Consider the following 16,862-nt stretch of genomic DNA (forward strand, 5'->3'; position numbering starts at 1 on the left):
GGAGTGATACTGCAGAGACGGTGTCTTGTTGGCCCAACCTGGATACAAAATCAGACCTTGATGTGCTGCAAGAGGTAGATACCAAGACAGAATTTGACATGCCAAGGTTTACTGGGTGAGCTTCCTGGTAGGATAAAGGAGGCGGCGGGAGCAACTGGGGGGCCTGTGCCCGGAGGGGTGGCAGGGGTGGCAGTGAGGGCCTCAGACAGCAGCGTGGTTCTGAGGATGTTCCAGCCAGGTGGGTGGGGTCCCACATCCTGCAGGAATAGGCCTACGCCAGCACCCGTGTCCTCAGTCACACTGGGTGCAGCCTGGGGCAGGGGGCATGGCCTGTGTGTGGATGGGAAGCCGGGAGGGCAGTGGTTGGAGAAGGCAGGTCTGTGTTCCACAGGAGGTCATTTTCGTGACCACCACATACCTTGAATCACTCCTACCAGGGCTGTGACTTGCACAAAAATTGGGTCAGGATGGAAGCCAGTGGCCCCAGCCCTGGGGAAGGGGGTGCAGAGGCCTCGCCGGGCTGTGGGACCTGACTGTGGCGCACATGTACACTGCTTCCGTGGATTAGTCCCTTAGGAGACATGCCGTGTGTGTCTGAGCAGCCCGGGGGGCAGGAGCATTCCACGCCTCTTCCTCAGCTCCTCCAGCGCCCTGCGTTCAGTGCCTTATACTTAATGAGTATTTGTAGATGGAGCTGTAAGTCCGAGCAAGGAGGCAGTAGGAACCTGCTGTGGATGGAAGCCACTGGGTCACAGGCAGGCTTGTGGCTCAGGAAGACGGAGTGAAGAAGGAGCCCTTCCCCCCTCACAGGGCCAAGGCTGGGAAGAAACACGATGCAAGTTGTTAAGATACGACAGGAGGGGCAGTGGGGGCCAGCCCGCCTTCGCCTTGGGTGAGCGAGAGCTGGAGAATCCCATTGGAACTTCAGAGAAGTCAGCTCCGGACTCCGTGCAGAGGTCCTGTGTGGCCTGGCATCAGTTAGAGTTCTGAGCCACAGACTCAGAAATTAGTTCTAGCTAGTTTAAGTGGACAAAGAAAATGTATTAGAGGACACGGAGTAGCTCACAGAATCCCCAGAGTGCCAAGAATTAGGCTGGGTGCTCCCAGGAAGTGCCCAGGGTCACTCCAGGGCAGGGACAGTGACTCCTGTGTGGCCTGGAACACAGACGCCGTGACCCAGTGCCAGGCCCGTCACACACCCGGCCCTTCTGCCACTGCAATGGACAGGATCATGTCCCCCAAATTGATACGGCACAGCCCTAACCCTCAGTGTGACTGTATTTGGAGATGGGGCCTTTAGGAGCTAATTAAGGTTGAACGAGGCTGAGATCTAATTGGATAGGATTGGCAGCCTTACAAAAAAAGACAAGAGAGAGAGAAACCCGCCCTGTGAGGACACCAGGGGGAGGCAGCCTTCTGCAAGCCAGGAGATTGCTCACTAGAACCTAACCATGCTGCCACCTGGGTCTTGGATTCTCCAGCCTCCAGAACTGTGGGGAAAAAATATCTGTTGTTCATCCGCCCCATCTGTGGTGTCCTAGTATGGCAGCCCCAGCAGACTGAGACAGCCCCCCATCTCTGGAAACCAGGGGATCCTGCTTTGTACCCGCTTCTGTGAAACAGATGCTGTGTCTGGACCAGGACATCTGTTGGCCAGGCCAGGTCCCATGGCAGCGTGCTCCGGCCGCAGGGGGGCTGGCGAAATGAGTCCTGGAATTCCCCCACGTCAGAGCCCCTCTCTCCCACTCCGGAGGCCAAGCACAGGAAGCTGTAAAAGACGTGAGATGCGCAAAGCCAGGACAGACACCCTCCCAGCAAAGGGACAATGAACCTTTGGGAGGTCCCCCTCAAGCTGAAATCAGCTGCCAAAGACGTCTCCCACGTGGTGACCCTTCCTGGTGGGTCATCAGCTTTGAGGCTCAAAACCCTTGCTGTTTTCAGCATAGCAAAACAGATCTTGGTTCATAGAAACTGTCCAGATATACAGTTTTCTCATCTTAGTGGCAGAGAATACAGGCACATCCGTGACCAGCGTGTGTCCCCCAGCACCCTACTGGCCGAACGGAGTGACCGTGGGTGTTGTGTGATCTGGGACAGGGCTGGGGCCTGGCCACCCCTTCCTCGGACAGAGTGGAAGGTTGCTGGGAGCTTCCTGTTTTATGCCCTTGGAGGTGATCCTTCCACCATTCTCTTCTCTTGGGGTTTCTTCGGAAAGTTTCTGCTTACTAAATTAGAGTAAAATACTGTTTCTGCCTCCCTGCAGGTGGCCTGGGTCACCTCGAGTGGAGTTAGGGGTGTCCCCAAATTCTTCAGCCATATGACTGCAATCTCATCGATGGCTGTGTCTTCTATGTGTTTTTCAGAACTTTGCAAGGGCAATCTTTCCTACTTTTGTCTCCCCAGATTCTCATGGGGCAAATCGCTGCTGCTCTAGCTTACTGCTGACACCCACTTCCCTAGAAGGTGATAGAGGCCAAAGGCGCAACTGCTGTGCCCCCCCCAGGTCAGCTTCCCCAGCTGACATCTCCGTCCAAATACAGATACTATACAGCTGTGCCCCCGCCTGCCCCAGAGACAGTCACATCTTTGAGTCATCGCCTGCATCAGGCCTCCGTGTTTCCTGAAGTATTTGGGCTTGAGAAACTTTTCCTTAGTGGAATTCAAACCACCAACCAATAGTTTCATTAACCCCTATGCTTTGTGAAATTGATTTCTGCAGTTACATTATAAGCCTGAGTACGTCTACGCCTTGGTTTGTACCTCAGCGTAATGGGAAACATGCCTGCAGCTGCCTTTGGAAGTGATCTCTGCGCACCTAGTCTGTGCAAGACCGGGTTCTGAGAAATGTAACAAGGCTTGTGACTGGTGGGCACCATCGGTGAGGGCACTGAGCTGGTGAGAGCAGCTGGTGGGTTCACTCCCGGTCCGAACAAGGTGGGCTCGCTCTGCCCAGCCCGTGGCCTCTTCAGTGAAGGCCCAGGGCATGCATTATTATTTGACCAAGGTCCCAGACACCCGGTGGCAAGCTCTTTCACTGAATGCTGAATTTTCTTAATAAAGGACAGGGGCCCCCCAGGCTTAGTGCCATGTCTGACCCCTGGGGGCAAGCATCAAGGTGTGAGCTCCCTGGTCCATGTGCTGTTTCTGCCTCTGGGGTCATGGGGTCAGTGGCCCTGCACCGAAGCGCGTGCGGCTGGGTCTGCCTCAGTCCCGACAGGACAGAAGTGTGCCCCGGGGAAACTGCTGCAAAATCCTTGTCTTGGTGCACATTTTCCTCAGGGCTTGGAAACCAACGTAAGTGAAGCATTTTGATGACAGATTGGGTTTCGTGAGCATTCACTATGTGTCGGGACTCCTCTTAGGCCACCTCGTTTATTCCTCACAACAGCCGTGTGACATCTGTGTTTGGACGGAGACATAGCTGGGAACGCAACGGAAGCCTGTGCAAGTGTGCAGGTTACCCAGGACGTAATCGCCAGCCCGGGGTGCCGCCCCACCATCAGCCCCACACTCTGTCTCTAGGAATCCTTTGGGGGAATGTAGGGGAAAAGCGCAGGTTCTTGGACTTTACCCCCCACTTTGTGATACATTTAGTCTAAAGGGGGTTCAGGAATTTGCATTTTTTCTTTTTTAAAAATTGAAATATAGTTGATATACAAAATTATATTGGTTTTGGGTAAACAACATAGATTTGACTATTATATCATTACTAAATGTTCACTAATAGTTACGATTAGGAATTTGCATTTTTAACAAGCCTTATAAGTGACAGAGGCAGGTGTTAGAATGACGGCACTTCCATGCTGTCTTTATTCCATGCTTGACAGTTGTTGTACTGGATAATGGGAAATGTGGGTTCATGATTCTGTTCTACTTTTTTTTTTAATAAGGTATACACTCTTATGAAGGTTTCACATGAAAAAACATGTGGTCACTACATTCACACATTATCAAGTCCCCCCCATACCCCATTGCAGTCACTGTCCATCCATCAGCATATAGTAAGATACCACAGCGTCCCTACTTGTCTTCTCTGTGCTACAGTGTTCTCCCCGTGACCCCCCACACCATGTATACTAAACATAATACCCCTCAAACCCTTCTCCCTCCCTCCCCACCCGCCCTCTACCACCCCTCCCCTTTGGTAACCACTAGTCCCTTCTTGGAGTTTGTGAGTCTGCTGCTGTTTGGTGCCTTCAGTTTTGCTTCGTTGTTATACTCCACAAATGAGGGCAATCATTTGGTACTTGTCTTTCTCCTCTTGGCTTATTTCAGTGAGCATAATACCCTCCAGCTCCATCCATGTTGTTGCAAATGGTAGAATTTGTTTTCTTCTTATGGCTGAAGAGTATCCCATTGTGTATATGTACCATCTCTTCTTTATCCATTCATCTACTGATGGACACTTAGGTTGCTTCCATATCTTGGCTATTGTAAATAGTGCTGCGATAAACATAGGGGCACGTATGTCTTTTGAATCTGAGGACTTATTTTCTTTGGGTAAATTCCTAGGAGTGGAATTGCCGGGTCAAATGATATTTCTATTTTTAGAGTTTTGAGGAACCTCCATACTGCTTTCCACAATGGTTGAACTAGTTTACATTCCCACCAGCAGTGTAGGAGGGCTCCCCTTTCTCCGCATCCTCACCAGCATTTATTGTTCCTAGTCTTTTCGATGTTGGCCATCCTAACTAGTGTGAGGTGATATCTCATTGTAGTTTTAATTTACATTTCCCTGATAATTAGCAATGTGGAGCATCTTTTCATGTGCCTGTTGGCCATTTGAATTTCTTTGGAGAAGTGTCTGTTCATATCCTCCGCCTATTTTTTAATAGGGTCATTTGCTTTTTGGGTGTTGAGGCGTGTGAGTTCTTTATATATTTTGGATGTTAACCCCTTATCGGATATGTCATTTACAATTCTCCCATACTGTAGAATGCCTTTTTGTTCTACTGATGGTGTCCTTTGCTGTACAGAAGGTATTTAGTTTGATGTAGTCCCATTTGTTCATTTTTGCTTTTGTTTCCTTTGCCCAAGGAGATGTGTTCAGGAAAAGTTGCTCATGTTTATATTCAAGAGCTTTTTTTCTCTGTTTTTTCTGTTCTACTTTTATATGTTTAAACTTTTTCATATGAAAAAGCTAAATAACAGTATTGCATTACACATATGTAAGAGACCTGGTACCATGTCTTTGAAAAAACTGCTGATTCACAGACTGGCTTGCAGTTGGGGTATGTCCTCCAAACACCAGAATTAAAGAATAAAGTCTGTCTTGGGGGTGATGTGGGGAGCTGGGTAAGATCAGAGCAAAAGATAACAAAGTCCATGATTCCCTCTATTCCCTGAAGACAGTTTAGGGCATTTAGATTTGCAAACTAGCATATCCTATTTCCAAGATGTCAGGCTAGAATTCTTTCTTCACTGACCCCTACCCTTCTGGGATTTTTGCCTAGTCTTCTTTCTCCATGTTCAACGTATTCTATTATCCTGCCTTGATTTAATTATCCAACCACAGAGAGGAGAAATTGGAAGCTGCTTCAGCTCCAGAGGAGGGTCCATCCACCAGGGTGAGAGTGTTTGTAGAGGGACAGAGAGCCCAGCGGCTGGCTGCCCTCTCCTCCACAGCATGGCTGCTTTCCCTGAGTACACAGGGGCACCCTGTAAATATAGTTTGCTTTGGAGGCTGGCAGTCTGCTGAAAATACCCCATGCCCAAATGCAGGATGAAAATGTAAATGCACGTGGAGTGAATTTGCATGACTAGAGCACTTTTCTCCTCTGCATCACTAAGCTATGTGTGACTCTCCATGAAAGACTGAGGCAGGAGAAGATTGTCCAATCTTCCCCCAGCACACTGCACCGGGGCACTGAGCTGACACTGGTGTTTGCTACCAGGCATCGACTCCCTTTTTTTGGTAAGAGGAGCCTAATTTTGCCCAGCCCCTCCCACAGCTGGCAGCCCTGGGAACTGTCTCCTGGCTCAGGCCAGCGGGCATCTCCCAGCCCCTCCCTGGGGTCACTTCCCAGTGGGCATGCACTTGGCAGAGCCAAGAAGGGCCGCTCGCTTTGTCTCGCCAGTGGGGGATGTCGGTAGCCGCCGTTTGCCCTGTGTGGGGCCTGGAAGCAGGAGCAGTTCTGGGAGCAAGAAGGGCCTGTGGAGGCCGCCTCATTGGACTTGCAGAGCCAGGACTGGAGGCAGAGCTGGCGGAGCAGTGGGGCGTGAGCGGCTGGTCCTGTCTCACCATGGGACAGGCAGGCTGCAGGAGGAAGCCAGGTCCCTGGTGGCCATCACGCCCAGACACTGGCTCCTCAACTGCTTGTCACCTGAGAGGCAGCCCAGCCCCTGGGGGTCGAACGTCACCCAGGGAGTAGCAGCTGCTGCCAGCCCTCGGTCCCCGGGGTAGGTGGGGCTCGAGGGTGGCCGTGCCCAGCCCAGCCGGTGGCACTGCACCAACGCTCAGCCTTTGCCCCATGTCCATCACAGGGCCAAGGCCAGAGAGTCCTTGGGTATGCGGGCTTCTAGAACGTAGACAAGAGCTCGGGTTCTTGAGCCCCCAGAAGGCCAGCAGCTCCTGTGAAGACCGCGTCTGAGGTTTTAATCTCCTGCCATCCTAATGGCTTCTCTATTGCTGTCTCTGCGTTTGTGGCATGGGCAACCTGTTCACTTACTCATTCAACAAAGACTGACTCACCGTCTGCAGTCACCCTTCCTGTGCCTCCATTTGACAACTAGAAATGAAGATAATGCCTACCTCAGAGGTTTTGAGGATTAGATGAATAAGGTGTTTAAATACATTAGCCCATTGAATGTCAGTGCAGGTGCATCTATCAAGTGCTCAATAATCGTTCCTATTCCTACCTCTCCCCACAGTGTCACTGTCACTAGTCCTCCCGTCACTCACTAGCAGTCCCCGCACTGTCACTAGTACTCCTCTCACCATCACTAGTAGTCCTTGCACTATTATCCCCTCGCACTGTCACCAGCACACTCGCCATCCCTAGAAGCTTCTGAGAGGGGGACTGGGTTTTAGTGACATGACCCCGATGTTACCCAGGCGTGTGACCTTGTCCATCCTGGGGTGAGACGTCGCTCCCTGAGCTTTTCCTTCTGGAACGGAGAGAACGCAGGGCTCTGTGAGGTTGGTGCCCCCCAAGCATGGCTGCAGGTGGGGAAGGACCTCCCCTGAGTCCTGAGGCTGATGCAGACCAGGAGGGGAGCCACTCCTCCTGCAGGTGGACAGCTTCGGGGGTGTGCCAGGCGCCCAGCTCCTTCCTCTGCCTGGCCAGGCCGGCTGGCTCCTCCTAGGCTAAGAGGACTGGGGAAGTGCATGGCCTCGGGGTCAGGTTTGAGAAGGGGAAGCAGTTGCCGGAACATATTCCAAGGCAGCCTATGTTGAGCATTTGCTTAAGTTGCCATAACTGCCACCGCTGATGCTCAGGCCCGGAGACAGCCCAACGGGCTTGTATCTTTCTGTTAAATGCATTGCTTGGAAATGAGTCAGGAAGACTTCAGCTCATGATGTTACGTGACCATCGTCTGCATTTTGAGTATGTGTCTTGTTAAAGCACACTCTCTGGCCTCCCATGATCCCCTTGGTCAGAGAGCTTGGTGTCCTTAGGGCTCCCTTTACAGTGGGTGCATTACTGTCCCTCACGGAGAGATGCTCTGACCCTTTCAGGACCCTTGTTCCATGGCCTGGAGAGACTAGTGAGGGTGGACACTTCGAGAATCTGGTCAAAGGCAGGGTGAGGCTGAAGCCTGACTTCCTGGCCCAGGACAGTGAGCAGGTTTTAGGGAGCTCTCATCCTAGCTAATCATTTCCTCTTACAAGTAAAGCCTGATTTCTCCTTCGGTGCTCCAGGACCAAGAGGCAGGAGAGGCCAGTGGCTAGGAGCCTGGACTTTGGAGCCAGACCACAGGGGGTGACCAGGCCTTTGCCCCCACCAGCTCTGTGGCCTTGGCAAGTCATGTGATCTCTGTGTGCCTCAGTTTCCTCATCTGTCAGGGGCCACAAAGCCTTCCTAAGGATAATAATAAGATTAAATTAGCTATTTATAAATTGCCCCAAACAGTGCCTGGTACAGAATAACCACTTTCTCTTCAATGAGTTTTCAGAAGAACTGATAGCTACCCTTCGAGTGTACCACTCCAGTGGCATCTCCCTGGAATGGAGTGCATGCATCCCTGAGTCCCCAGTTAGCAGGACACTGTGCTGGCTGTAATCAGCCTTCTCTTGATGCAGCAGCGTCACTCTCATGACCCAGCCCACAGCTTGCCTGGGTCTCCTACAGGCAGGCCACCCCCAGCGTCCCCTGGGTCCTTCCTCATACACCTCAGCTAGGGCAGCAGTTACAGCAGGCCAGGTGGCCTTCTGGTCAAGGTGGGAGCACTGGAGCAGTGGCTATGTCACGTGCTGTCCCTGGTATCCCTGCTGATGGCAGAGGTAATTCTCTGGTTTGTAGTTGTGCTCTGTTGTTCGCGTCCCCGAGGTGGCCCAAGAAGGGACTGGCACTGGGGCGGCCTTGCTAGGCCTGAAGCAGTGGGGCCTTGGGCACAGCACGGTGGGGGTGGCGCCTCCTGTCAGCAGGGCTCCCCTCACCTGATCCAAACCCCTCTGGGCTGCTTTTCCCTAAGACTAGGATCTCCCTGGGCCGCAGGGAGCTGTCCAAGCAGTTGGTAACTACCCGTTCACCCTGAGCGGGGAGGTTGTCTGTCTCTGGCCCACCTTCCGGGCCCACGGCATTCCACGGCACAGTCATTCCCCTCTATCCCAGTGAGCGGGACTCGGAACCCTCAGCAGCCCTGATCGTGGGAGTTGGAGGGGTGAAGTCTAAGCTGGCGCGTGGGAATGTAAGTAAAAAGGCAGTAGGCGAGGTAGTATTGGCCGGAAAGGGCCTCTTTGAGGCCTGCCCCGTCCCTGAGACTCCTGAGGGCATGGCACCAACGTGCAAGGTGCTTCTTGCTATAGCTTAGGACCGGGACCCAGAGGCCAGCACTCAGGCAGAGAGACTGAAACCACTGGAATCTTAGATGGTAGCTCTGGGAGGACTGTAGTGGGCTGGTCTGTTGGACAGAGTTTTCTTTCTGGGCCCTTATGAAACTGACTCTCACATCCCTTGTCTTGAAAAGTCCGGCTTCCCTTGCTGCTACCCACAGCCGCTCAGTTGCTGGATGTGGTCACATCCCACGCCCCTTATACAAGAGAGCAAAGAGGAGTTGGCCTGACAGGGTCACGTGACTCCTAAGTCAGGCTTCCAGATCAGCCGAGTGTAGGCATCTTCGACAGCTTCCCCGGGCCCTCTGAACAGACCCACAGCCTCACCCAAGGATTGCACAGCCCGAAGAATCCGCAAAACAATCTCTTGTGCGTGCGTAACATCTTATTACATACCCATGCATACAGACGCAGCCCCTCCCCCTTCGTCTCCCCAAGGACTGTTGGTCACAGTTTGGCTGGGGCAGGAGCAGCGCCCGACGGTCCCCCAGGCCAGCTCCGGGTGGCAGACGGGTGCTGGCTCTGGGTTCGGCCTGCTCGGGTAATCCTGTTTGTGGCCCAGCGCTCTCCAACCAGCTTTCCCAGCAGGATTAACTTCTGATTCTTGTACATGGGTGTGTGTGTGTGTATTTTATGACCAGATTGAAAAAGTGGAACAAAGGTAACAATCCCTTGTTTTCTTGGTGTTGCTCAAAAGGAAGTGGGTTTTTCTCTTATCAGCAGGAATGAAAAGGAACCCTACATCCTTGGTGACTGATACCAGAGGGGTTTGTTTCCAAAGCGGCTCGATAAGGGAGCATTTCACCCTGTGTTTCAGACACCAGTGCCTCCCTTCGGGGCAACTGGAAGGACCGCCCTGCGCATTTACATCGCACTGGGACGTTAGAAACTCTCAGCCCGCTCGTCATCCAAACCTGTGTTCAGCATTTGGTGGTGAATTCAGCGGTGCATCTTAGAGTCACCTGTATCTGACACCCCAGAGAAAGCTCACCCAGCCCCCGTTTCGTGTTTCCTGTGCCCAGACTGCAGGGGGAGGGCTGTTGAGCACTAATCCGGGACACGCTCCGTCCACTCAGTCATAGGCTTGGGGTTGCTCAGGCTTGACTCAAAACTTGGCCCACTGCTCCCAGCCTTTCTCCTGCCATGCTCCCCTAACCCCAAGCACTCCCTTCAAGCATCCTGGGATACAGAGGGACCCATACCCACCTCTAGGCTAGTATGTGGATTCCGTAGATGAGGTGTGCGGGCCCAGCACATGTGAGATATTCCCCATGTACTCCAATGACAGGCTCCTCCACTCCTCTTCCGTGAGATTTTTGTGCTGAAAAAATATAAAATAAAAGCAAGCAGCGCTCCCAAGGCAAGCATCTCTACCTCCTAGGGAGCAGGTGTACAGAGCCCGTGGCATCGTTCAGCATCAACCCAGTGATGCCCCTGCCCACTTGCCCATCTGCAAGGGGATGACAGTTCCACCCACTGTGGGCCCTCCTGCAGTAGTGTGAGCAAGCAGTCTGCAGTGCATGCCCCACACACGGACAAGCCTCACATGCAGTGTGGTGGTGTGACATCCTTCCCTATTGGAGGGCTGGCTCACGGCCACACTCACTGTGCAAACCCGTTGAGTTGCACACTCATAATTTGTGCTCTGCTCTGTGTCATGCTATGATAAAACATTTTTTAAAACACAAGCCGCAAGAAGACACAGGAGGAGGGGAGCTGCCTGAGGTCCCTTGTCAGTTGCACAAACTGAGGGAGCTGGCAGGTCCAGGCAGTGCGGAGAGCAGACAGGCCGCTGGCCCGCAGAGCTGAGTGTAGGCGTCGGTGGCTTAGTGGCCCCTTGGGGGGTGCATCAGAGAACAGCCAGAGGAGCTCTGCAAGCACATGTTCTTGCTAGGACAGCAGCAGACTCTTTGCAGAGCTTTATCCATCTGGGGCAGGGCAGGGTACGCCTTTCCTTTGCTGCTGGCACCCACGATGAGGAAGCCCAGACCAGGGAATGAATTAAAGGGAGATGAGCTGGTCCTAGTCCGGCGACCTGAGCGGCTGGAAGCGAGGCCCAGGCAGGCGATGTCCTTCGGCCAGGCTTCCCTTTCCCCTGGGTGGGCTGCTGGGGGCCCGGGAGCCTGGCTACAGAGAAGACCGCCCTGCAGCCAGAGAGGCCAGCGCTGCCCAGCCGATGTGAGAGTGCCTGGAGGCAGAAGCGTGCCCCTGGCAGCTCAGCATGCATTTTACTTTGTTCTAGCTCTTGCGCTGTTTGCCCCCCTTCTGACCTCAGCAGCCTCCTGCTGTCTGGAACTTGGGGCCCCCTCTCCTTACCATCAGCGCCTCCCCCAGGCCCTTACCTGGTCATTAATCCATGCTGCAGGCTCCTTGTCCAGTGATTTGACTTGGTGCTTTCTCCTGAGAGTGTTTTAACTTGGGGTTCCTGGTTGTGATGGCTCCGTCCTAAGGGTAAATCATGAACAAATGAGTCTTAAATTCAGAGTGGCTATGCTGTGGCCCTGGCGGGCTTATGGGCAGATGAAGAGGCAGATAAGAGGATGGGAACACCCCCAACAGGCGGCAGGAATGGCTCATTCTGTGGATCTGGTTCTGGGTTCAGTGTGGACCCCACCGGCCCCTCTGTGGTTAGCATTAGAAGAGTCTGGCCTATGTGACATGTGCTTTCTCAGGTCACACGGGAGAGCCACACACCTTTGGTTTCCCTTAGGCAATGAGGGGCCATCTCCCTTGGAAGACTGGGACGAGACCCGGAGAATATGGGAGGTGAACCTGGGCTAGCCCAACATTTTCTGAAGTTGACATTTTCTGAAAATCTGTGCTTCTTTTTTGTAGAGGATACTGCAGGCCAACACTGTCCAACAGAGCTCTCTGCAAAGATGAAAGTGGTCTAGATCTGTGCTGTCCAGTCTGGTGGCCACTAGCCGTGTGTGGCCCTTGAGCCCCAGAAATATGGCTAGTGCGCCCGCATTAGTTCTGGGCTGCTATAACAGAGCGCCACAGCTGGGGCCAGGGGTCGGGGGGCGGCTGAAGACAGCAGAAGTCTTTCTCCCTTGAGGTTCTGGAGGCCAGTAGACTAAAATCCAGGTGTCTGAGGTTGGGCCCGCTGCAGGCCCTGACGCTGCCCTTGCCCGTCTCCCAGCCTCCCGTAGCTGTTGGCAGCCCGCGGCCTGAGCTGCCTTACTCCCACCTCTGCCTCCGTCCTCAGGTGGCCCTCCCCCCCGATTGTCTGCATCCACCTTTCCCTCTTCTTATAAGGACACCAGTCATTTGGATTAGGGTGACCCTAATGACCTTGATGACCTCTGTAAAGACCCTATTTCCAAATAAGATCACATGCGCAGGTCTTTTGGGGGTTAGGACTTCAACATACCCTTTTTGGGGACACAATTCGACCCTTAACAACAATGAGGAACTGGGGTTTTAATTTTATTTAATTTTAAATATAAACAGCCACATACAGCTAGTGACTGTCCCCAAGATGGCACAGCTATAGATCATGGAGGGAGAATTTGGATAATTGAGAATTTCTGTTGAGAGCTGCCATCGGCCCCATGCCCGTTCCAGGTGGTACCACGTGCCTGCTCCAATGGAGTTTCCCTGGGCAGCAGCCCCTGGGGGATGGAAAGGAGGGGGGTCCTAACTGTCCCAACAGATGAGGGTGAGCAGGACGCGATCCGGTGGGCCCTTTTACGTGCATTTTGTGACTTAGTTGGCACTGCAAGGCTTCCTCTAATTGTCGGTGGCCTTGCCTGCCTGGAACGCCGGAGCATCCCGTGTGATCCCTGCTCGGATTTCCCAGGCCGGCTCCGCAGCTTCTGCGGAGATGTTTGGTCTCTAAACGGGCATCACAAGTGCTGAGAGTCATCTGGGGTTGGGCACAAAGCCCAGCTCTCCCTGAATGGAGGGAGCCCATGTGGAGAGGTAGGTGCTGTGGCCTGGCCTTGAGGCAGATGCTGCCATCAGGACTGTCCTCCAGGGTGGGGCTGGGAGAGTCCCTGGCTTTCCCAGAACCCAAGGGAGCTCTTAGAGTGTGGGTCCCAGACCAGCATCCTCAGGTCACCTGGGAGCAATGTTAGAAATGCAAAGCTCAGGTCTCAGTCCCAACTCCCTAATCCCAGTTTCTGGGCTGGGGCCTAGAAATCTGCGGTTTCACAAGTCCTCCGGGTGATTCAGGCTCTTGCTTGAGTTCTGAACTACTGGCCCAGAGCCAGTTCTCACCCTAAATGTTGTGAGTCACCGACGCATCTCCTTAAAGGGCAGATTCAGGTTCTGTGGGTCTGGGGTGGGGCCTGGGAGTCTGCGTGGCCGACAGGCTCCCAGTGATACCAGGCTGAGGGTCCTCAGCCCACACTCCAAGTAGCCAGGGTCAAAGCTCTGAGCCACACAGAGCCTGGGACCTTTTCTTTTGCTCACTCTTCCCAGACCTAGAACAGAGCCCAGCATAAAATATGCTTCATTCATTCATCTTAAAAATCGTGGGTACTAGATTTGGTCTCTAAACGGGCATCACAAGTGCTGAGAGTCATCTGGGGTTGGGCACAAAGCCCAGCTCTCCCTGAATGGAGGGAGCCTTTTACAGCCCTTGCAGGGGGGACAACATCCTGGCATGACTTACTCAGTGACTTCTTTTCTACTAAATACTAAGACAAAGCCACACTGCTCAGAACTGCCACCAGATTTCATTGGGACTGTTTCATTAATCTTGGATGCAGCAAAATATTGGCAGGCATACATTTTTGTGGGGTTTTTCTTTTGCAGTATGGGGGTACTAATCTGTGACAGTCTTTGGTAGCAGGCCACCAGCCCCTCCACCACCCTCTTGCTTCCCTACCTTATCTTATCTTACTTTCATTTATTTTACCAGCCCCTTTTCTTTTCCCAAGAAGGTGCTATGCATACTTACCACCTGCTTCCTAGCACCGTGGGCTGATGGGCCCTGTTATCCCAGCCCAGGGGCTGCCGCTTGTGCCTCCTTGCGTCTTCTGCAAACGCCTCACTGCGTGGTAGGTGCCCAGTGTGTACCTGTCCACTCACTGATAAACTGAGGATTTCAAAGCAAAATATTCTGACAGGTCCCTTCGCCATTCCTGAATTGAAAAATAAGTGTCTCCAGCAGGGAGGAGGAGCCTGCTTCCTGACAGAGGCTGAGGGGTGCTTCCCCATCTCCAGCCCAGCAAGCCCCAGGCCCCAGGACTCCGGCCTCCCCGCCATAGCCCTGGCTGCTCTCTCCCAGAAGGGTTTGGGACAGAAGCCCTGACCTCCGCGACGCATACCGTAACCAGACAGATGGTGTGTCCCCGAGGGCTGTGGGGACTCAGCCAGCAGCTGCCTCACCCAGGGAGCAAGGCAGCCTTTGCAGGGGACTTAGAGGACCAGGGGGCCCCCGCCTGGAAATATTAACTGCAACTTGTCATAGCTGTTCATGTGGCTGCTCAGGGGTCTCCTGCCAAAAACACAGGGTAGCCCTCGTGGCTGCCAACAGGAAACAACGCGGAGCCCCAGGAGGCGGGGTGCTTCAGAGAAGAAGGGGCGGTGGCCTCCAGTACCCTCACCATTTCGGGGCATTGCCCGGAGTCTCAGGAGACATTCTTTCCTTCACTCGCTGAGGCTCTACGCGCGGCCATTGTAAGCTTGGCATTTGCACTGTAACGTGACGACCTCTTTCAGGGGTGGGTTTTCACCAGGAGATTCTCTGCACCTCTGGAGCCTTGGTGGGCCAGAAGGCCAAGTTGGGTGTCCTGAGGCTCTCTGTTCTCCCTGGGTTTGCAGGGGGCTGATGCATTGATCGCTGCCCCCATTCTCCTGCCCAGAATACAGATTCCCTCCCTTTGCCCCCACCCTGTTCTATCCCAGTGCCTTTGAACCTTTGTGCCAAGGCGATGAAAAGTCTAGAGACAGCAAGCAGGTCCGGTTCTGTGCCATTTCTGTGGCTACAGTGCTTGGCCCCCACCTGTCCCCGGGACCCGGGCCTGGCTTTGCTGCGCCTGCCTCAACCCCTGCCATGCTGGGATCAGGGGCCACACTGTCCTTTGAGGAGCCAATAGTGTTGGGCATCATCTTCTACCCAGCTGTCCTAGCCAGAAACTTAGGGCCCCTGGGCTTCGCTTCTCCCTTGACCCTCACATCCAGCGGGTCCCTGCCCTCCTGTGTGCATCTGCCCCCCTCACCCCACAGAGCCTGGCACTGGTCCGCCAGCCGCAGTGCAGCTACCCTAGACAGGCCCAGTGAGAGGGCTGCTGGGCCAGCAGGCACACAGCCTGCCCTCCTGCAGTGCTCCTGGCGGGCTGGCAGTAACATCCATGTGGTCCAGGGCTTCCAAAAGCCTGACCCTGGGCCACAGCTGAAGTCCCACTCGGTCCCGAACACTTCAGCCCACGCAGTCCCTATGCGCCCCCACTGCACCCCCACCCCCACCCCAGGCCATGACCCCCAAGCTGCTGCTCCTTCGGCCCATTTTATGTTCTTTGTATATTACCACAACTAAAAAAATTTTTTTTGAAAGATAGTTCTGATCTGGGCTGCCTTCACACATCCTCCAGAAGTTGGCTTTGCAACCCCAGAAGCTCCACCCCCCCGGGGAGACCCCCAGTGCCCGACCCAGCAGTGACTGACCACCTGCCCAGCTGCCTCCCTCCCAGTACCCATTTTTTCATCTCTCACAAAGAGTCCGTGCAGGTGAGCCAGAAGGGAGGGGCTGAGCCTTCGGGGGACAGCCCAGGCTCCCACAGAAGGCCCCCGGCTCACTGCCCACCCCACTCCCGGGGGCTTCAGACTGGGGTTTAAGACCTGAGACACCTCCTTGTTGAGTCTGGTGTGGATGGACAGGAGGCCCTTCATAATGTAATGGTTGCCTCTTGGCCGTATGATATTTAGGCAAGGAAAAGAGGGCCTTGTTCTGAGTCAGAGGGGAGAGGGTGACACTCAGCCTGCGGGACACCCTGCAGGAGGCCCTGGCCTGCAGACAGACAGCCACAGCAGCAAAGAAGGGCTGGCTTTGTCACCAAAAGCCCCTGTGGGTCACCAGAGTGGCCACTTGGCCACAGCCACAATAAGGACCCAGCCCAGCACTGTCCCGGATCCTGATGCCACGGGCTCCCCATGCGGTGTCCGAAGGGGGGCTGTGCGGGGGGGCTGTGCTTGTCACCGAAAGTGCGGTCAGCTGCGGTGGAGCCTGTTGGTGGGGACGGGAAGGGAGGAGGGGGAGAAAAGGAGGTGGTTGCGACTAAAAACAGACCCGAGGCCTACAGCGCTCCCCGCAGCCCTGGCAGGGGTGGGAGGAGGCCTGATGTGAGGCCAAGCCCCGGGCTTCCAGGAATGCGCCGGGAAACTCCAGCAGGCTGTCCTGGGCCCCCGTGCTGGCACCGTGCCCATGCCCCCAGACCGAGGAGCTGGGTGGGGTGTGCACGGTGTGGGGTCTGCCTCTCTGCCAGATGAACCCCAGACTGTTCTTGCTGCATGGAGAGTCTGGCAGATGCAGTGCCTATGGTTTAAAGTCCCCAGGTGAGTCTGGTGTGAAGGTCTGTTGGCTGGGATGCCCTGTGCCCTGGGCTAACAGCTAGGCCGCCCCCCAGCCTTCCAGCTTCTGCTCAGGGCGCTGTGAAGAGAACCAGCTCTCAGCACACTTTGGGAGCCAAGGTACCCTGCTGGCCAGTGGAGGGATCCCCTTCAGGAGCTTAGATTGGATCTGTCTGTTTCACTGCTGGTAACGGAGGCTCAGATTTAAGCAGCCTCTGAGGGCAATAAGCTGGAGGTTGCTACTTAAGTCCAAGTTGAAAGAGGACAGGGGCTATTTCCTACCCATGCTTTCACTCCCACTGGCACAGCGTCCAGGTCCGTGTGGCATTTGATGAGCGAATCCCAGACT

General features: G+C 54.2%; 1 protein-coding gene and 1 long non-coding RNA gene across 9 annotated transcripts in view; one reads left to right on the forward strand and one right to left on the reverse strand.

Moving 5' to 3' along the window:
- The window catches only part of PRKAG2 (protein kinase AMP-activated non-catalytic subunit gamma 2), a 272,371-nt gene that overhangs the window by 133,423 nt on the left and 122,086 nt on the right, over positions 1 to 16,862 (forward strand). The gene's annotated exons all lie outside the window — the stretch shown is intronic.
- On the reverse strand, positions 55 to 12,179 carry LOC118968534 (uncharacterized). Its single transcript, XR_012132041.1, has 3 exons — positions 11,338 to 12,179; positions 10,202 to 10,316; positions 55 to 1,768 (listed from the first exon to the last, which is right to left on the reverse strand). It is a non-coding gene; the product is annotated as an uncharacterized lncRNA (long non-coding RNA).

The sequence above is a fragment of the Manis javanica genome, chromosome 6 (assembly GCF_040802235.1).
Source record: "Manis javanica isolate MJ-LG chromosome 6, MJ_LKY, whole genome shotgun sequence".
NCBI lineage: Eukaryota > Metazoa > Chordata > Mammalia > Pholidota > Manidae > Manis > Manis javanica.